The sequence below is a fragment of the Palaemon carinicauda genome, chromosome 1 (assembly GCF_036898095.1).
Source record: "Palaemon carinicauda isolate YSFRI2023 chromosome 1, ASM3689809v2, whole genome shotgun sequence".
NCBI lineage: Eukaryota > Metazoa > Arthropoda > Malacostraca > Decapoda > Palaemonidae > Palaemon > Palaemon carinicauda.
The window spans coordinates 293,460,276-293,483,114 of NC_090725.1; the positions used below are offsets into that span (position 1 = coordinate 293,460,276).

General features: G+C 35.6%; 1 protein-coding gene and 1 pseudogene across 4 annotated transcripts in view; both read right to left on the reverse strand.

The window, feature by feature from the left end:
- Positions 1–10,092, reverse strand: part of LOC137657828 (facilitated trehalose transporter Tret1-like) — a 31,500-nt gene extending 21,408 nt beyond the window's left edge. The window contains exons 1-2 of one of the 4 annotated variants that reach the window (XM_068392409.1): positions 10,053–10,092; positions 9,254–9,338 (exon numbers count right to left, since the gene is read on the reverse strand). The gene's annotated coding sequence lies outside the window, so the exon portion shown is untranslated. Of the gene's footprint in view, positions 1–9,253; positions 9,339–9,744; positions 10,022–10,052 lie in introns of those variants that run through there. The other 3 variants (XM_068392402.1, XM_068392419.1, XM_068392427.1) reach the window with 3 other exon arrangements.
- The window catches only part of LOC137657851 (E3 ubiquitin-protein ligase MIB1-like), a 421,337-nt pseudogene that overhangs the window by 299,861 nt on the left and 98,637 nt on the right, over positions 1–22,839 (reverse strand).

Genomic DNA, 22,839 nt, shown 5'->3' on the forward strand with positions numbered 1-22,839 from the left:
CTTAACTGTGCCATTACTTGGCATAACAAATTTCAATGTGGTAAGGATTCATGATTTTCCTCTAGTAAACTCCAACATTTATTGCGATGAATAGAGCTAAATAAATATTTTCATCCTGAAGTGTAAACATTACTATAGTCAATTTCTTTTAGCGATGCATATTTGCACCGACTCGCAGCGGTGCCCTTTTAGCTCGGAAAAGTTTCCTGATCGCTGATTGGTTGGACGAGATAATTCTAACCAATCAGCGATCAGGAAACTTTTCCGAGCTAAAAGGGCACCGCTGCGAGTCGGTGCAAATCTGCTTCGATAAAAGAAATGGACTATAACTTATCTTACTTTTAGAATATTGGCAGTTTCGTGAAGAATTGTCAAGATATCCTTTCATAAAACAGAATCACTTTCACTAAGTTTACATTATATTTCAACTTCTCTTTTGTAAAGCATCTTGAAACCATATTCCTTAAGATAAATTGAAAGTAATTTAGAAATAAGCCTTTCCTTTAAGCATTCCAGTTTAGTTTGCCTGATGTTACTGAGGGTGTCGTATAGCCTTAACTTTATATTTCTTATGTATTTCTCTGGCAATAGAAATCTCAACCTGACCACTGATATTTTTTTACAGAAAATAATCGAATCTATAATTATATTCCGATACATGACTCTCTCGCTAAAAATAATCAAGTTACAATTGAACACTGAATCCATAACAATCTAAAATTACATTCAACAGAGTGCCTATCACAGCCTGCTGAGTGACCCTATATAAAGCATGTGATCATATATAGATAAAAAGGAAAATATACAATAGAAAAAGTAGATATTTGGGATAAACGTATATAGGAAATATTTAGAAGTAAAACAAATTGAACCTAAAAGATAAATAATGAGAAAACTAATTTGATATTACTACGACTATAATATTGTTTAATGTTACTATCATAAGCAATTCAGCATTACCGGTATTTGATAAAACAATAAGACAAACCGATGAAGAATTGTATTATAATACAATGAGGCTTGATTACGTATTCTCCTTATCACAGGGGAGAGAGAGAGCGAGAGAGAGAGAGAGAGAGAGAGAGAGAGAGAGAGAGAGAGAGAGAGATTTACGTAGTAATTTTGGAGAGGTGAGTATTTTTATAGTATATTTGAATTAACAGATTCTACTTATCACAGGAGAGAGAGAGAGAGAGAGAGAGAGAGAGAGAGAGAGAGAGAGAGAGAGAGAGAGAGAGATTTACGTAGTAATTTTGAAGTGAGTATTTTTATAGTATATTTGAACTAACAGAAATTATATCTTAATCATGTATTGGGGCATTCCGAAGCTTCTAATCATGAAACTGTAATAAGGGAGCCAATACAAGTACGAGGGACAGCAATACAGCCCTAAAACATTCGCCTGATTCGCGCACTTCTTAAAAACAGTCAAGAACCATATCTCTAAGCATTTTTTATTCGCCAAAACATAAATACTTAAACCTCAATCATTCATTTTCTTCAGCACATGGAAATGCATGAGATCAGCATCTTTTCATCTCCGTTAGTTAATCTATTATTTCTTTTCCGCTTGTTTTCAATTGACGTAATTCATAGTAGGACTATATGTATATTTATTAATTGAATTTTTTACACGTCGACATATTTAAATGTAGATGTAACTGGCAATTGATAAAGAATGAATCACTTGTGCGCTTTTATACTCGCTTCCTATATGCTTCTACAGTCGATTCTTTTTAGTGAGGCAGATTTGTTGACTTGCAGGGGTGCCCTTTAAGCACGGAAAAGTTTCCTGATCGCTGATTGGTTCGACGAAATGATTCTAACCAATCAGATAGCAGGAAACCTTTCCGAGCTAATGCGCCTCATTAAAAAGAAAATTGAGTATAGTTCCGAACACTAAAACATTCTGATTTGGTAGTGCTCGACCATTCCTCTTCGTAAGTGTAGCTTCAAAACATCGAGGTGCGCTGCTTGTTGCTGATCTTATTTTGAGAAGTGTTCTATGTACCGTTTCTTCACTGTATATCTTTTACAATCCTACCCTCACTGTTCATATTACGGACTCATAATTCCACAACTACTGAGAAACTCACAAACTATCTTATTTCTCTTCCTTTTGTTTTGTTAAAGTTTTTATTGTTTATATAGGAGATATTTATTTTAATGTTACTGTTCTTAAAATATTTTATTTTTCCTTGTTTCCTTTCCTCACTCAGATATTTTCCCGGTTGGAGCCCCTGTGTTTATACCATCCTGCTTTTACAACTACTGCTGTAGCTTAGCAATTAATAATAATAATAGTAACAACAATAATAATAATAAAAATAATAATAACAACAACAACAATAATAATAATAATAATAATAATAATAATAAACCCTGAATTAAACTCTTCAATAATGCCTTCTTTCCTCCTTAGATATAAACGACTTTCTTGTCTAGCGGTGGGTCTTTTTTCCCAGCTGTTTCGGCAACGTCTTTCCTTTGGTAGGTATGGGTGTTTTGATCTCTAAATCATAAAAAAATCAACTTAATGACTACCAGCATCATATTATTCGTTCGTTTTAGATTGCCTTGCCGTATGCATGACACGGACTCTTGCGTTGGCAGCCCGTAAGCGAATATCAATGATAAAGGTTTAAAAGGTTCAAAGGCGGCTTATGAATGGCAGAGGCAAGGGACAGTGACATTGCCCTAGCAAGCAAAAAAATGCCCAAGCGCCCTCTCCACCCAAGCTAGGGCCAGGGAGGGCCAGGCAATGGGTGCTGATGACTCAGCAGATAGACTAAGCTCCCCCAAATACCCCAACCTTAGCTCACAAGGATCGTAAGGTTGCAGACACTAAAGGTACTAACGAGTCTGAGCGGGACTCGAACAGCCGTTTGGCAAACACCAGGCACAACCACCCTGAAGTCGAATATTTACTGACTGAACGAGTAAATCATACTGAATCACGGAAGGTTCTTCATCAACAAGTTGAACCCCCAAAACGCTCGACAACAATCTCCCAAGCACTCTTCCCGGATATTAAGTTCCCACTTTCATAAGTTACTTCCTACTTCCAAATATCATACACTTTTTACAAGCTTAATGTTGATAATTCATTCCATACAACCGAATCACATGAAAACATTCAGATCCCCTTTTCAATTACAATAATATTTTTCTCACTTCTACTATATCCGCATTTCTACCCGGTTAATTATTCTTGAACCAAACATACACAATAAGTTCAATTCAAAAATTAATTTTTTTCTCTCATTTGTATTCCAAATCCACATTTAATTATCTCAATGGGAAGCTGGTTCAACATTCTCATTCTGGCTTCCACAAACAATTCAGGTATCTTTCTCATCTTTTTTCACACATCCCGGAACTTCTCATCTTTTATCACACATCCCGAAACCTATATTACTCCACACGTTCTGCAACAAACCTCTTCTCTCATCTCAACATCAAAAGATATATTTACTCCAAGATGTTTAAACAAATAAACCATTTCTATTCTTCCATTGTGCTTATCAACATTCATTGCTCTATCTTTCTGGTATATATTTACCTACAAACCGCTACTCTTGCAAAGATTTATTCTCGACTTTCTACGATGGTATTCGTTTTCAAACACTTTTATCAATTTGTGCCGTTTCTTCCCACCGACCCATTCCATGTTTCATTACTAACTCACTGCATTTCCCTAAGTCATCCCTTCTATATACACAACATTTCTCTGGCCTTTTGCATAATTTCTTCGATAAAAATGTTGAAAAGACGTGAAAACATAGCACATCCCTGTCAAACACTCAATTTCTTACCAAACCTGTCACTTTCATGCTTACAGGGTCTAAAACAAGCTTCATCTTCATCATAAAATTATTTCAATTAGACTTAATAATTTTATACATATTCCACATTTTCTCAGGTGCCTCCATATTGCATCTCTATCAATTGTCATAAACTTTTTTCTATGTTTATGGATAACAAAAAGTTTTTCACCATTGCTCTCATAAGTGTTCCACAACAAATATTTTACCCAAATATTCACTTCCTTGGCTAAACTCACACTGGTCTTGTCTTATCAATCTTTTTAGACAATGTTTTACTTTCCGGATAAAAAGCCTTCCATTTATATTCCCTGGTAGACTATAAAACGTTAAGGCCCCATCCTTCTTACAGTCAACATTATCACCTTTATTATTATAGCATAAAATTCATTCCTCTCACTCATTCTCTTGGAATCTTTCCCTCATCCCAACATAAATTACAAGTCCCGAATAACCACTCATCCCCACATCATCAATTTACTGCTGCAGTTAACTTTTCATCCCATCAACTACTATAGTCCATTTCTTTAGCGAGGCAGATTTGCACAGACTCGCAGCGGTGCCCTTTTAGCTCGGAAAAGTTTCCTGATCGCTGATTGGTTACAATTATCTCGTCCAACCAATCAGCGATCAGGAAACTTTTCCGAGCTAAAAGGGCACCGCTGCGAGTCTGTGCAAATCTGCATCGCTAAAAGAAATTGACTTTTTTTTATGGTGCCTTTCCTTCCTTTTTCATTCTACAATAATAGCAGTAACAACAATAACACACATGCATATACATACATACATACACACACACACACACACACACACACATATATATATATATATATATATATATATATATATATATATTTACATATCGTATATCAGTATATCAGTCATAGTATTCAACCCGAAATTAATTTACAATTACATAACAACTGAACTTATCACATTTTAAACTTACAAACAGATAAGGAATTATTGGTCGAAGTTAAATTTCTGAAATTTAATATCAGTATTAATGTAATTTCTTCAACTAATTGATCATCATCATCTACGCCTATTGACGCAAAGGGCCTCTGTTAAATTTCGCCAGTGGTCTCTATCTTGAGCTTTTAAACCAATACTTCTCCATTCATCATATCTTACTTCACGTTTCATAGTCCTCAGCCATGTAGGTCTGGGTCTTCCAAATCTTCTAGTGCCTTGTGGGGCCCAGTTGAAAGTTTGGTGAACTAATCTCTCTTGGGGAATACGATGAGCATGCCCAAACCATCTCCATCTACCCATTACCATGATCTCATCCACAAATGGCACTTGAGTGACCTCTCTTATAGTTTCTTTTCTAATTCTGTCCTGCCATTTAACTCCCAATATCTTTATGAGGGCTTTGTTCTCAAATCTAGTAAATCTATTAGAGATTGTTTCATTGTCATACCATGACTCATGTCAATATAGTAATACCGATCTTACTAAACTGATATATAGTCTTATTTTAATAAGAAATTTCAGGCGATTAGATTTCCAAATCTTAACCTGATTTGCTTTATTCAATCTTTCACTAAACTCTAATTCTAAGGACCCTGTATTGGAGATCATAGTTCCTAAATACTTAAATGATTTTACCTCAATCCTTTCTCCTTCCAATGATATTTCATCTTCCATTGCATACTCCGTTCTCATCATCTCTGTCTTTCTTTTATTTATTTTGAGCCCAACCTCGTGTGATATTTCATGCATTCTGGTAAACAAGCATTGCAAACCCTGTGGTGTTCTGCTAACAAGGACAACATCATCAGCATACTCAAGGTCTCAAGGTCTGCTAGTTTCCTATCACCAATCTAGTCCAATCCTTCTGCACCATCTCCGACACACAAACACACATACATATATATATATACAGTATATATATATATATATATATATATATAGAGAGAGAGAGAGAGAGAGAGAGAGAGAGAGAGAGAGAGAGAGAGAGAGAGAGAGAGAGAGAGAGAGAGAGAGAGAGGTATATATATTAATCATATATATAATCATAATCTACTAAGGTAATTTTGGGAGGTAATCTAAATTCAAAAAGAAACAACCATGGATTTTTTCTTTTGTGTTCTTCCTTGGCCGACGAGGGACTCAGCTGAGTTTGGTTGGTACAGTACTACTAGGGTGCCACAGCACAAACTACCACGCCTTCCACCACAAAAGAGGCTTCATATGCTGACTCCCCTACTGCCGCTACCTTAGTGTTGACCATGATGAACCTAGGTAGCAGCAGGACCAATCAGAACTGCTGTCTGTGTCACAATAGTTCGCCATTCATTTCTATTATTAGCTCGCCTTTCTGCCTCTCTCCTATTTCTACTCCTGTCACCTAGAGACTTTTTCACTCCATCCATCTACCCAAACCTTAGTCTTCCTTCGCCATTCTCCCATCAACTCTTGTATTCATCACCTTCTTCAGCAGATGACCACTTTCCATCCTCTCTATATGGTCAAACCACCTTAACACATTCATATCCATTCTAGCTGTTAATTCATTCCTAACACCATTCTCACACTTACTACTTCGTTCCTAACCTTATTCAGTCGAGATACACTAGTCATACTCCTCAGGCACTTCATCTCTAACATATTCAATTTCTGTCCCTCTATCACTTTTATTCCCTACAACTCCGACCCATACAGCACAACTGGTACAATCACTTTCTTATACAGAACTCTTTAAATTCATCCCTAATCCTTTATTCTTTACCACTCCCTTCCCTGCCCCCAACACTTTATATCCTTCATACACTCTCAAGATGTACATCTGCTTCCACTCTACCATTTGCAGCAACAACAGAACCCAAGAACTTAAGATCTACTTCCTCAAGTAACACTCCATTCAACATAACATTCAATACAGTGCCACCCTCCCTTCTTGTGTACCTCATAATCTTACTCTTACCCACATTAAGGTGCAACTTCCTTTCACACACCCCTCCAAACTCTCACTAATTAACACAGCTTCTCCTCCGAGTCTGCAACCGATACAGTATCATCTGCAAACAACAACCAATTCTCCTCCCACACATGATCACTCATCAGTTCCAATCCTCGACCAAGCACTTGAGCATTCACCTATCAACAAACAAATAGAACATCCATGGCAACATGACACATCCCTGTCTCAACCCCACTCTCACCGGAAACCACTCACTCACTTCATTTCCTATCCTAACACATACTCTACTGCCTATGTATAACACTTCACTGCTTGCAATAACTTTCCACCAATTCCATATAACCACATCACATTCCAAATCGCATCAATATCAACTCTATCATAAGCTTTCCCACATATCTTCTCAACTACAAAAATTTGATCTATACATCCCCTACCTATTTTAAAGCCACCCTGCACTTCTAAAAATGTGTCCTCCTTTTTATCCTTAACCGTATTAATTAACACTCTACCATACACTTTTCCAACCACACTCAACAAACTGATACCACTAGAATTACAACAATCATGCATATCTCCCTTACCCTTGTATAGTGGAACAATACACGCACACACTCAGTCCACTGGCACCACTGACAACATAAAACATATACTAAACAATCGCATAAATCATTCCAGCAGTCACACCACCTTCCTTTAGCATCTCAGCCCTAACACCATCCATACCTAGTGCTCTTCCTACTCTAGTTTCAACTAGTGCTCATTCACACCCTCTCTTGTAATCTCTCTCATTTTAATTTCCTAACACTGGCACCTCAACACCTGCCAGAACAATTATATCTGACTCCCTATCATCCTCAACATTTAATAACCTTTCAAAATGTTCAGCCCACCTTTTCTTGCCTCATCTCTTTCAACAACCTTCCATTTTCATATTTCACTGTCTCTTCACTCCTTGATTCATCCTTCCTTACTCTCTTCACTTCTTCTCAAAATTTCTTCTTTTTCTCTTCATATGAACAACCCAGTCCCAGACCCTACTTTCAGTCACCTACCTCTTTACTTCCACAATTTTCTCTCTATATCTTTCATACTTCTCTATACTATTACTCTGCAGCCATTCTTTGAATGCCCTCTTTCTCTCTCCCACCTTCATCTTCCCTCCCTCATTCCACCTCTCACAACCTTCCTCATACTACCTCCAACAATCCCCTTACCACACATATCACTTGCATGCCCAACAAAAATTTATTTCACTAGCTTCCACTCCTCCTCTGAATCACCAGTTTCTTTCACTTCCACCATCATATAACACGCAAAATGTCTTGATATTCACTTTTTTACCTTTGATTTTTCAACTCTTTCACCTTCACTAGCTCCCTTTTACATCCCCCATTCCATTTATCCACTCTTTTGCTACTAGTAATTTTCCTTCAACCAAAAAAATCACAGACATATCAGCAGCCATACCCCTAAACCCTTGAACATCTTTCAATCTTCCCAACATCTTTTTGTTATCAGCAGATAATCCATCACTCTTCCATTTGCCACTCTTACCCATGTATACTTATTTATACCTTTCTTTTTGAAATTAAAAAAAAAAAACTACTACCTATTACCAGCTCTTGTTCAACACATATCTAGCAGTCTCTCACCACTCTCATTTTCACATGGTACGCCAGACTTACCAAAGACACCTACCTGTCCAGCAGCCACTATGGCATTTAAGTCACCCAACACAACGTGACTTCTACTCAGTCCGTCTACACACCTAGATAACTCATTCCAAAATCCATTCCGCTCTTCGCTTTTCTCACAATCTGGCCTTTACATAATAACAAAACATTCTCTACTCAACCTAACCGTTACCCACATTAGCTTAGATGACACTCCCTTCCATTCATTCCACTACTTCACCCATCAGCCATCAATTCAACAATAAACCAAACTCCTCTCATTCTTCACGTTTCATTCCCAGACACTATACCTGTCACATCACCAAACATCACTTCACCCCTATATCATATATATATATATATATATATATATACATATATATATATATATATATATATATATATATATATATATACACACACACACACACACATATATATATATATATATATAATAAAAGCTTAAAGATGAAAGGACACTGGTTACTAAAACATTTCCTAAATGAAAAATTCCTGTCACAATATGATTGTTCACCACCTATCAAGAAAACAGCAAAGCACGAAGGTCAACTGCACTGCAGCTGGCAATCAGCCAAACTTTGTATAAGTCTAATCACTATTCTACCCTAAAAGAAAAGATTGTGATGTTGATATAATTCCGCTTTTAAGAAGATCTGTATCTACTGGTATAAAACGAAAACAATACGCTTTGAAAAAGCAAATGCTTACATGCGTGGATGCGATTAAAGCATGTTCGAATGCACGAAATCGCATTCTTAGGTGTAGAAACTCGTGATGAAAATAGTTTGCTATAAAAATCCACTTACCTTCAATATTTGACGGTGTTCAGCTGGGCGTTTACGAACAGGGACTCAGTGGAGTGCTTGCGATATTCCGTTTGAAATTGAATACCTGAAATGGCATAAGACTTTGTTATAACTAGTTCTTTAAAACTTTCCTATTCTTATTACCAGTGCAAACCACTATAAAATAGAAATAAATATATATATATATATATATATATACATTATATATATATACATTATATATACACACACACACACATATATATATATATATATATGTATATATATATGTATATATGTATATGTATATATATACATATATATATATACATATATATATATATATATATATACATATATATATATATATATATACATTATATATATACATAAACATATATATACATTATATATATATATATATATATATATAAATATATATATGAGAGAGAGAGAGAGAGAGAGAGAGAGAGAGAGAGAGATTTAATAAATAATTCTGCAACTATACAGACTTCTGGATTCCTCTTCCGAAATGTTGCACACCGTCTAACTGCAACGAAAGATTTCTTCCTCCTCAGTAAGAGAAAATGCAGCTAAGTCAAGCAACCATCGAACGTAACACTCAATGCACAGTTGCCATATCACCTTTAATTCTTGACTTTTATCTTTTTCTCACCAACCAAGAAAACTATACGTGAATACTAATTTCTATTCATCCTTTGCGAACAAACTATGAAATATGGTAATATGAAATATTAGATATATGCATGATGGAAATAAACTAAATAAGACAGAATCAATACACTGGCTCACGACATACTGTGCACAAGGACTGCCTCCAACCCTGTTGGCATCGAATGTCAACACTGGCAGCAGTGCTCCTTATGAACGGTTGTACTGGATATCGTCATAAGTCAATTAAAAACTCGCAGATAATATTACGCGACATACTAAACTCTTTAAAAGAAACACACTAAATAACCGTTCCTTGAGCCTCGTAATAGCCTACATTAACACTATTTATCAATAGTCTTCTCACAAACCAACACAAATAACTAACTTCTTTAAATAACAACATATTCATTAACCTTTGAATTCATTGTTTATATTCTCTTAATGAAATACATCATACAAGGCATTAAAAAAAAAAAAAGAGAGCATCTACATCACTGAGGAGACTAAGATGCCACCTTCAAGTACTTCACAAACATACAACTACAGACAGTCAGGAAGTAAAGCAACTTGTACAGCCACTAAACCTTTTTCTTTTTTTCTAAAGAGGCCCAACTGTTTGTTGTAAGGGTTTCTTTCAAATACACATTGGGTCTCATATAGGTATAGAAACCGGCAAAAGCAGCAAATCATTCAATAAAAAATACCAAAATACTATTGAATGTCACTGTATATAACCATCTCAAGTTAATATTACTCTTATGCTCATATCTTCATTGAGAGAGAAAATCAAATGCAAGTTCACTAATTCTTGAAATAAAAGAATATAAAATTTTCTTGGCATGGAAAATATTTACTCATAAAAGAAAAGTGACCGACCAAACAACCAAACAAAGCAGGTTTACGAGTTTATAAATAAACTGCTGCCTACAATCTAATGCAAAAATTCCCCAAAAGAAAATATTCATTATCTCTTAGTATATTTAGCAGCTACAACCTTAAATTTATGGAAACAAAAAATAAAGGTATCCTATAAAATTTCGAGAGAGAGAGAGAGAGAGAGAGAGAGAGAGAGAGAGAGAGAGAGAGAGAGAGAAAGAGAGAGAGAGAGAGAGATTTCCTATGAAGAAAATGTCGTCATTCACTTAAAGGAACTACTAACATGGAACTAACACAATCATTCAGTGATTCCCTAAAACCACCTGCCTAATTTTTCTGGCATCCCTCGGCGATTATGTGACTACTTTATCCTCTCTACTCCAAAGCGTTTTGATTTTTCCAAATTCCCAAAACACATAGACTTTCTTATCTTTCAAGAGGTGACCCGTCCCTTCCTCCAGTGTTGGATCCGACTTTTCCTTTCATCAAATTGTTCTCTTGTTTCCAGATGCACCGATCTAAGCAAGAGTATCGGCCCTCTTGTTCTTGAGGATTTTAATTACAAAAGGCTCATCTAATAACCTTGTACATCTTCCATGTAGTCTTGAGGACATAACCTCCTGCACTAGACAAGGATTTTACTAAATTCTAGTCTGTTCTCAGGTGTATTCATTCGCTCTACCTTTCATTTTACTCTAGGAATCATATTACTCCTGTCCCTTTCATCAGCTCTAGATCTTGTCAAGCAACCTTTCTCACATCTATTAAACATCATACAGTGACTGAACTCATGAAAGTAGGCTTCATGCTTTCCCTTGGAGCAGATTTCTTGTCCATCTCTTTGACGGATGTGAGTGGTAGACAGCCAATTCTCTTGGTTCTTGCTATGCCCACATACCTGCCGCTAAACTGTTCATTGAGAAACTCCACTAAACCAATAATTGTGAAAAAAATGTCTTTATTGATGGGAGACTGGTGTGGTTCCTTCAGAATCTCCACAAGGTTCTCCATGTTAGAGGAGGTTATCGTCAATGAAGCTGCCAATTCTAGCAACTTCAAGCAGATTGTGACTCTGCTTGTCAGGCTTGTTCTGAATGTACTACCATAAGGATCCAGTCCTAGTCTCCTAGTATGCCACCATTGACTGTCAGCAACTTGGCCCCCATCAGGAACTCTCTGGTGACAGCATTGAAGTGTGGGTGAATCTTTAAGAATCAATCAGTGGTGGAGGGACATTTTCACTGTTGTTGGATTGGATCAGGGATCACATCAGCAGGAACAATCCCGATGACAGTACATTCGCCACATCATAAACACTATTTAGTGGATGTTGACAAGGTGGATAGTGACCACATCCTTCTACTGTTCATAGAGGCTTGTCTAGTAAAGAATGTCCCCCCCCAAAAAAAAAACAAAAAAAAAAAAAAACAGCGCAAGTGTAGCCTGAACGTACTTGTACAGGGAATGCATGGATATTGGGAGTGGACGTGAGCAGGAACGTCAGGGTAACTGATATCTTCGGAACTTCCTCCTTCCACACCAGTTGCCACCAGAGCTTTTGGTGCTCTTCATTTGGGGTACTCCTCCTCCTCCTCCTCCTCCTCCTCCTCAGGTAGGTAAAGTTAATAACTATGTCATACAATTTATGAAAATTAATCATTATAAATAAAATCAGTGAAACATAGATATGACCTTTTATTCGGCAAGACAACCCCTTATTTAAGTCCAAGAAGAAATCAAGATTGAGGGTTCCATCGTCAATTGACTCCAGGAGATCATCAGTGGCCTTGATTTAAATCTCATACCTTTGATTTGGAGTAACCCATTGGGATTTAGCATCCCCATAAATCTACAAACTGGTTGTTGGAAAAGGGAAAAATGTTAGCTTTATTATTACCATACTTTCCTGTTACATGCTTTCTTATAAATGTAATAATGAACCTGTATTCACAAAGGAGCATATATTTGGTTATTTTTGTATTATAAATTTAACTCCATTTCATAATGAAATAGGAAGTAGAAAGAATTAGTTATCACTAAGCTAATCTATCATAACAACAATTTACTAATATTTTCACTATAACCATCAATAAATTTGTAAATAAGCACCAAGTAGGCCAAAATGATGGCCCATGGTATATAATTGTCAAATCTTAGTTACAAACTCATCTTTCATAATTACAAGAGACAGGAAAATGCTATACATCACTATGCTATAATATTACACCAATTTAATATCTTCACTAAAACCATCAATATCTCAAATTAAATGTAACCCCCTTGAGAATCTCAAGGAAGACCTGTGATATTAGAATTATACGAAGGAAATATTGTTTCCGTCTTATGAACTCCACTTTCATAATAAAAAGACGCTAGAAAGCACTATGAAAAAGTAACGACAGTTTACCAATATTTCCGGTACTGTATAATCATCAATAATTCAATGTAATTGTGCAATATTTGGGCCTAAAAGAAAACCACATGTTTCCTGATAGCTCAGTCTCATTGTCATAATCCTATAAGCAGCAATTCTCAGCATATGTTACACTTAGAGGAGTTCATTAAATATATTACAAGTGGATGTGAAAGGCAATAAAAACCAACAAATTAGTTTAGTTCATTAACGTTTCAACACCTGCCCTTGTGGAGGACCGTTGGTTGCCGAAAAGATAATTGGCTCTTATAAAATAAAGGCATCCTAATGGCATAATAATATATTAACCAACCAGTCACTGGATTTTCCTTGAAGAAAAATTAACGCATCTCAGAAGGAAATTAATGCATTCTCTAAACTTAATCAAAATCAAATAAGCTATATAACACTTTCTAACGTGTCAAATGGTCATTTGCATAACAGCACAGGTGACTGACTAAAAATCAATTAGATCAGTTCGTTCTCCCTCACGGAGGAGTCAGGTGTGTCTTCCACGGGTTATTCAGGGCTAAAATTATAATACTTTCAAGATAGAACGCATTTGAAACTTCCAGTTGAACCATAACTAAGAATATCTTAATATAATCAAACCTTAATGTTCTTTGAACAATTTTAAACATGATTGAGGTTTTCAGTTGAAAGTGCTTCACAGTTGAACTATTACAAAACAGCGTTGAACCATGTTAAGAACATATTCTAACTAATTCTGCAAATTATTTTAACATTGAATAGTCGGCAAACCTTTATATTTGATGCACTTTAAACTTGAACTATATTTAAATATAAAATACTTGTAATCAAACGAGCACCTAATTAAACCACCCACTTGAACGTTCTCCAATACCTAACCCACATTAAAGCCTTTACTTTGATATAAAGGGTAATATATATAAACAATGATATTCACATATACGGCATGTGAGATGACACGAGAGAAGCACAGTATTACAAGGTAAGAAATGAACTATATATACTGTACATGAATCTAGTCAAGACTTAAACTTATATTTTCTGTTTCCTTTCCCCGTGGTTCTTTTGCATCTGGGCATCACGTTTCCATGTGATTTTTACGCATATATATATATATATATATATATATATATATATATATATATTTATATATACACAGGTGTATATATATATATATATATAAAATGTGTATGTGTGTACACCATATATACAATTCACTTTTTACCTTGTAATACTGTGCTTCTATCATATCAGGTCGGGGATGTAAATATCGAAACTATAGGGTCGGTATGTAATATTTCATCCCTTCAATGAAAGTATAGTAATCGTTGGCAAATGGAAATCCTGTCCGCATTACTGTCGTTCTGATATAACATGTAACTCCAAAGTACTAAATACTGTTTTCATGTATGTGTCAAACCAAAAGGGCAGGCAATACATCAGTTCAACCACTCATAGACTGTTATTCTAATTTAGGTGGGAAAAGAACGTTAATTGCATGTGGAAGGATGACCTTAAATACTTCTTCATTGTTCCTATACCTCTTTGCAGTTAATATGATTTGAGAAAAATATTGGCTAAACTTCAGCATATCTATAAAAGATTGCTTGGCTATGAACTTAGAATTGAATTCTTCACTAGATGAAATCATTTATGAAAGTTCTGGTTGTTGTAACATAGATTTGGTATTCGCGCTTAAACTAGATTTTGAAACTGCACTCGGTAGCGAATTTTATAGGTCTAGTTACACTTGTTTTTGCATATAGATATAAAATGTATAGTAATTATAATCGAACTAATTGTCATTTCCATCGCTTGTTGATCTTCAAACATACATTGACATTAACAGTTACTCCTAATAAGTTAATACGAATTTTACATACCTAATAAGTATCTTTTACATATGCAATGAAAAAAAAGACATCATTAATAATTTATTTCCATGCTCACAGCTGATCTTACCAGTCAGTTAGCCACCTTCAACAGTTACTAGTTCTACATAGTGGAGCAATTCATTATCCAATACACTGAACACAAGTTCTAATTTACTAATAAAATAATATATAAAGTATATACTGTATATATACAGTAGTACCTTGGTTTATGAGCAACTGAATACAAGCAAAATAGCATAGAAGCATAAAAATTCAGATTGGTTTATGATCATTGTATGAACATTTATTGTGTTCAAGTACTAAAGTGACTAGCACACAATGCGCAGAAATCAGCTGTGCGATGTCCATAGGTTAACCACGTAGTATTTACATGATTCTCATGCCATTTTAATTCTGGTTTAGCTCGCACCCCCTTCCCCTAACTCAGACCTAAACTGTTCACTCTGAGCAAAACTTGAATAAGCATCATCTATAGTTATCGTGAGATTATCTTTTTAAATATTCTATGCAGAGTTGTGACCACGTATTATTTATAGGTTTGTGATCACTACGTTTAACTGTAAAGTTAACAGTAATCCTATACTACAGCATGAAGACAATGCCCACCTTCCCCCAACGAAAGATTAAGAAAGATGGTAAGGAGATGATTACTGTAGAGGTGAAAAAATAAACTATTGAGGAACATGAACAAGGTAGACCTGGAAATAAATAATTGTATAATATCTATGATTTGTACAATTCTGAAGAAAAAAGAAACAATCAAAGCAACTGATGCTCGAAAGGGGTGCTGACATCGACAAAACAACAAGCACAAGTTCTTGATAATGAAAAGCACTTGCTTCTCATCTAGATCAATGAGAAGCAGTTAGCAAGAGATACAACTACCGAGAACATTACTTGTGAAAAAGCAAAGGTACTGTATGCTGACCTTGTTAAAAATGAGCCAGGTCAGTCAGGAGAAAAAAAAACAAAAAAAAAACACAACATTCAAGGTGTACTGGGGCTGGTTTGAAAATTTCAAGCAAAGAACGAACATCTTTAGTGTTGTGCAAGCTTTGATGTAAAGGCAGCAGAGGTCTTCATTTCTGAATTTAAAAGGTTTGTGAATACCGAGTCTTACATGCTGTAACAAATGTATAACTGCGAGACGGGTATATTTTGGAAGATGCCCATGAGGGCCTTCATTACTGTAGAAGAAAAGGAAATTTCTGTTCACAAGCCGATGAAAGACCATCTAACCCTGCTGTTCTGTGCTAATACCAGCATAGAATGCGAAATCACATCTTTTGGAGAATCCATTAGCCTTTAACAAGTACAAGATTCAGAAGCAACTGAATGTTATGAGGAGGTCAAGCACCAATGCCTGAGTGACTCACATTTTGGTCCTGAGGTTGAAAAGTACTTCGTGGAGAACCTCCCACTCCAAGCTTTGTTGCTTAAGGACAATGCTCCTGCCCATCCTCCAGCCATTAAAGAGAACATAATGGACGAGTTTAAAGGAAATTCATCAGAATAATGTTCCTGCCACCCAACACCAGTCTAATACTCCAACCCAGGGATCAACACATGATCTTAAACTTTAAGAAGCTTTTCATTATGGCAATGTTCCTGAGATCTTCGAGATCATCAAAGGGACCAACCCCACCATCCGCGTTTTAGAAAGAACATTTCCGCATTGTTACCTACCTCAAAATGATTAATAAAGCCTGGGAAGGGGTCACCAACCGAACTCTCAATTATACAAGGAGGAAACTGTGGCCTGATTATGACCATGAATGCGATTTAGATGGATTCGTACCCATCCAGGAGGCAGTTGATAATGAAATTGTGTCTTTGGGAAAGAAAATTAGGTTTGTAGGTGGAATAGGATGACATCAGTGATCCAGTGACTGAGGAGCTGTTGGAGTTGCATAAGGAGCAACAACAAGAGGTTGCAGAGGTTTCATCTGAGGAAGGATAATGTAACAAACCTCTTGTTCCATATGAAATTAAGATGTTATAAATGTAAGAGACCCTGAAAAGTGTTGTAGAAACACATCACTCAGATAAGGGTTTGACCGGATGAGCAGCAAATCCATTTACCTACAATGAAATATTACATTTCCTTAAAATTTTAAAGAAAATGCAAGGGCAGTCATCTCTACACAGGTTACTTGTCAAAACTGAAGGTAGATATAAAAAAGGTCGACCAAGTGTCCAAAAGTGTAAATGAAGTGAACATTATTTAGGAAAGAACTGATATTTTGCCAGAAGTTCACAAGGAGACAGATTCTCCATCCAAACAGTAATCATCTCCTTTTCCTCCTCCTCTCTCGTCTCCCTCTCCCCAGCTAAGACTCATCTCAAAGGTAAAGTGAAATTTAATTTGTCAATATTTCTATTTCTAACATGTTCTCTTGTGAATTATCAATTTGCATCAATTTCTGATGTTAAGTGATACAATTTTTTAGTGTGCAAAATCCCATTTATGGACATGCGGAACATAAACATATCGAGTGTATTCCCTTCATTTCTTACGGATTTTTTTTTTTTAGCTTACGACCATTTTGGTATACACTCCGAGAACGAATTAAACGCTATATCCAAGGTACACTTTATATATGCCTACATATATAGCTTATTAAAAAAGTCCTTGCCTTGCTTTCTGCTAGACTATAGTTTGAGACCTGCTCAAAGTCGATAGTTTCTTGAAGTGTCTGCAACTTCACCCTCCTTGTGAGCTATGGATGGGGGTGTTGGGGAGCCTAAAGGTCTACCTGCTGAGACATCAACAACAATTAATCTGGTCCTCCCTGATCCTAGCTTGAGGGAGGAGGGGGTTGGGGCTGAATGCTGAACATATGTATATATAATACCTCTAGGACATTGTTATTGTCTTTTGTATTTGCTATTTGAGTGACTTTTAAACCTTCAAACATATGCAGTATAATATATATATATATATATATATATATATATATATATATATATATATATATATATATATATATACACACACATACATACAGTAATCCCTTGCCATTTCGTGGCTCAAGTTTCGCGGTCTCAGTGCATCGCGGATTTTCAAAAATATTCATCAAAAATTAGAAAAAAATGGTGCAAAAGTTACGCAGGCATTAGCAGAAGGCAGAGAGTACAGTAGAACATTGGGTATCAACATGGAGATGGCGCACAACTCAAAATCCACCTCTCTGATTCGCTGGCCATCTCGGCTCCAGAATCTCGCAAGCTGATTGGCCCAGCTGCCGAGCCGCTTTACCAAGCATCTCTCCCTGCCGTGTGCCCCGCGAAGGGAGACCGCATTCATTGTTATCTCTCACTTCGCTTGTGTTGCTTAGTCTTACCATGTGGAACTTTTAGCTGTTTTCTTGTGCTTTTTAGTGTAAAATAGTGTTTGTGACGTCCTTGAAAATGGCTCCTAAATGTCCTCTACCCTCTACATCCTCTAGTGAACCCAAGAAGAGAAAAATGATGACGGTGAACGAGAAAGTGAAATTATTGGACATGCTTAAGGCAGGCAGTAGCTATGCGTCTGTTGCCTGCATTTACGGAGTGAATGAATCGACGCTTCGCTATATAAAAAGAGATGAAATGAAAATACGTAAAACTGCCTCAATAACGTTCCCAAGGACACTAAGCGCATTGCAACTCCTCATAATAAGATGATTGTGCAAATGGTGAATGCGTTATTAATGTGAATATTAGACTGTCGGGAAAAAAAGGTTAGTCTCGATACCAACATGATTCGAACCAAAGCCAAAACCCTGTATGATAGCCTAGTTCCTGAAGGAAAATCGAAGACGACGAAGGTGATGATGACGACGGAGATGATGGTCCTCCCCCATGAGAAAAATGTGGTTTTGTTGCCAGCAAGGGCTGGTTCGAGAAATTCAAGAGGAGGTTTGGCCTTCGCAGCGTTCCTTTGTATGGGGAGGCCGCCTCGGCAGACCAAGAGGCAGCTCTTCGTTACGTCGAGGACACGTTCTCGAAATTAATTAAAGAAGGTCGCTATTTCCCTAAGGAGGTGTTCAATATGGATGAGACTGGCCTCTTCTGGAAGAGGATGCCATCCCGGACGTTCCTTTACAAGGACTAAGTGAAGAAGCCCCTAACCAACAAGGACCTTGTCGAAATGACAAGATCAGCGAGTGAGGAAGAAGAAGAGGCAGCCGACGTCGTCAACGATGACGAAGCTGAAGAACGTGGCCTTACCTTGGACAACCTGCATGAGCTCTGCAACATGTCACGGGCTCAGCAACAAAGGGCACAGGAAATCGATGAAAATATGGTCAGAGCCATCGAATTTAGTAACCATATTGACGGTATAATGGCGTTGTACAAGATCATCTTTGCTCAGATGAAAAAACGTCAACAACTTCCCATCACGATGTTCCTAGTGCGCCGAAAACCTTCTGCAGAAGCATCAGATACTCCTCCTGCTGCCTCTCCAGCTTCCCACAGAGCTACTACGCCGCCTCCTGCAGTTTCTCCAGCTCTATCGGAAGCTGTCGTTGACGATCCGCCGCCTCTAACAACTGACAATGAGGCGTCACCTGAGGAGCAGTAAAGCTCTCATTAACCTATGCAGTAAATCATCTTCATTTTCTTCACCTCCATCATACTGCACAGGTGTTTCATCGTCATTTATCAAGATCATGGTCCTTGTTAGAGGTGAGTTACGTATCTGGTTATAAGAATAAAAGAGTTCTAAAAACATATCTAAAGTATATACACATAAACTATTTATATCTACATATGTATGTACATGTACACTTACACTCTATATAATGATTCTTTAATGTTCTAATGATAACATATGCATTTATAGGGTTAATATACCCTTATTGTTGTTATATTTACATGTACACAAAAAATTTATGTATTCCAAAAATAGGGAGGGAACCAACTTGGCGGTTTTTTCACCTATCGCGGTCGGTTCTGGTCCCCATTAACCGCGATAGGTGAGGGATTACTGTGTATATATATATATATATATATATATATATATATATATATATACATATATTTATATATATAAATATATATATTATATATCTTATACATATAATACATATACATATACATATATATGTGTTTATATACTGTATATATATATATATATATATATATATATATATATGTATATATATATATATATATATATATGTATATATATATATATGTATATATATATATATATATATATATATATATATATTTTTTTTAAGGGGCTAGGAATCGATCCCTGTATGATAGAAATTTATTTCGATTTGAGCACGATATTGTGTTGATATTCTTCCACATATATATATATATATATATATATATATATATATATATATATATATATATATATATATATATATATATATATATACATATATATATATGTATATATATATATATATATATGTATATATATATATATATATATATATATATGGAAGAATATCCACATAATATCGTGCTCAAATCAAAATAAATTTCTATCTCATACTGAGATCGAATCCTAGCCCCTTCAAATGTATGTATGTATGTATGTACGTATGTATGCATGTGTAAAATATATACAGTATATATATATATATATATATATATATATATTATATATATATATATATATATATATATATATATATATATATATATATATATATATATATATATATATATATATATATATATATATATATATATATATATATAATTTATATATGTGCGTGTGTGTGTAGAGACGGAACTATCTTTATCATATAGGAGAGTTTAAAAACCGAACAATGCCGTTCAAAACGTTTGTGGAGCAATGGGAAGGAATGGTACTGAGACCCTTATCAATTCCTACAGTATAATACTCCGCCAAGGGGAATGTTATCGATAATCTTGAAGACAAAGATCGTCATGAGAGGATGGAGATAAATTTAAACAGTAGTGCAGATAAGAACAGCGTTTGTTGACATTGAAACTGGTCATGCATTAGTATATACTTAAAAGTAGAGTATTTGCTATAACTGCACAAAGGAAGAAGAAATTTGATATCAAATGATTGTATTATTATCATTATTATTACTTGCTACGCTACAACCTTAATTGGAAAAGCAGGATGATATAAGCCCAGGGGCTCCAACAGGGAAAACAGCCCAGTGAGGCATGGAAACAAGGAAAAAAATATTTTAAGAACAGTTACAACATTAAAATAAATATCTACTAAATAAACCATAAAAAAATCAACAAAACAAGAAGAAGAGAAATAAGATAGAATAGTGTGCCCGAGCGTACCCTCAAGCAAGAGAACTCTAACCCAAGACAGTGAAAGACCATGGTACAGAGGGTGTGGCACTACCCAAGACTAGAGAACAATGATTTGATTTTGGAGTGTCCTTCTCTTAGAAGAGCTGCTTATCATAGCTGAAGAGTCTCTTCTACCCTTACCAAGAGGAAAGTGGCCGCTAAACAATTACGGTGCAGTAGTTAACCCCTTAGGTGAAGAAGAATTGTTTGGTAATCTCAATGTTGTCAGGTGTATGAGAACAGAGGAGTATCTGTAAAGAATAGGCCAGACTATTCGGTGTATGTGCAGGCAAAGGGAAAATAAACCGTAACCAAAGAGAAGGCTCCAATGTAGTACTGTCTGGCCAGTCAAAGGACCCCATAACTCTCCAGCAGTAGTATCTTACGAGGTGAAGTTTCGAAGTACAGGAAACCGTATAGATTAATTTTCCTGCTTTGATTTTCTTAACATATCAAGCATATTATGTATCACCACAATAGCAAACAGGGATAATCCATGTCTTCACAATTTTAAACGATGTTTCCAGTGGCTGAAAGGAAGTTAGCCTAAATCTAAAAACATCAAAGATATTCCCGTCAAAACTATATATATACCTCCACTATCTAATAATGATCCAATTCATAACAAAACTTAAAGATATTTACAAATTTATAAACATAAAAGTAACAGTGAAATATTGAAGAACTCTAGATTGGAAACTAGAAAAGAACCGATGAAGAGCTGAGAGATCAGTAGTTAACTGATTTTTTCTTTAAAAGAATGTATTTTACCAACCTCAACCTGTGACTAAATATAACGTTTCAAAAACATAAAAAACTATATTAGAAAAAAATTATAACGAAATGAGAAATAGAAGGGCTTAGTTGTGACAACTGAGAATCTATAGTAAATGGTATGGTAACTGTAAAAGTTTAAAAACCTAAAAAAAATTATAACAAGAATCAGAAAGTTACAGAAATAACAACATGAAGACCGAAGGGGTCTACCAAAGTAACTGAAAAATCTAAAATATCAGAAATCGCTAAAAATATGACTTCACATAGTGATAACTTAGGATTAGTGCATTTCATGGCAAAGTTGATTATACAGTAGTGAACAAGGGTTTGAGAGTGAAACCCAGCCAGCAAGGTATTGGAAAAAGGAATTGGAAGGGAATTAAAGGCAAAGAATTTGGGCAATATGGTCTGCCGCTAGAAAAGGGGGGGAGGGACGATATTAACGAGTCAAATTGAAGCGATGAAAAGATAAGATGTAATGCATGGATTTGATGTGTAAAGCTGGCAGTAAAATTACAAGTGTTATCAACGTTCAGATTACACGAGCTAATATAAAATAAAAATGTTAAAATCTCTTGCATGATAAAATCTTGACTAGCTTAGTAATAAACACAAAACGAAAAACTGGATTTGAAGATAAAAGACAGATGAAAACTTTTAGATGTGATGATAGAAAAATAAAAGAACTTGAT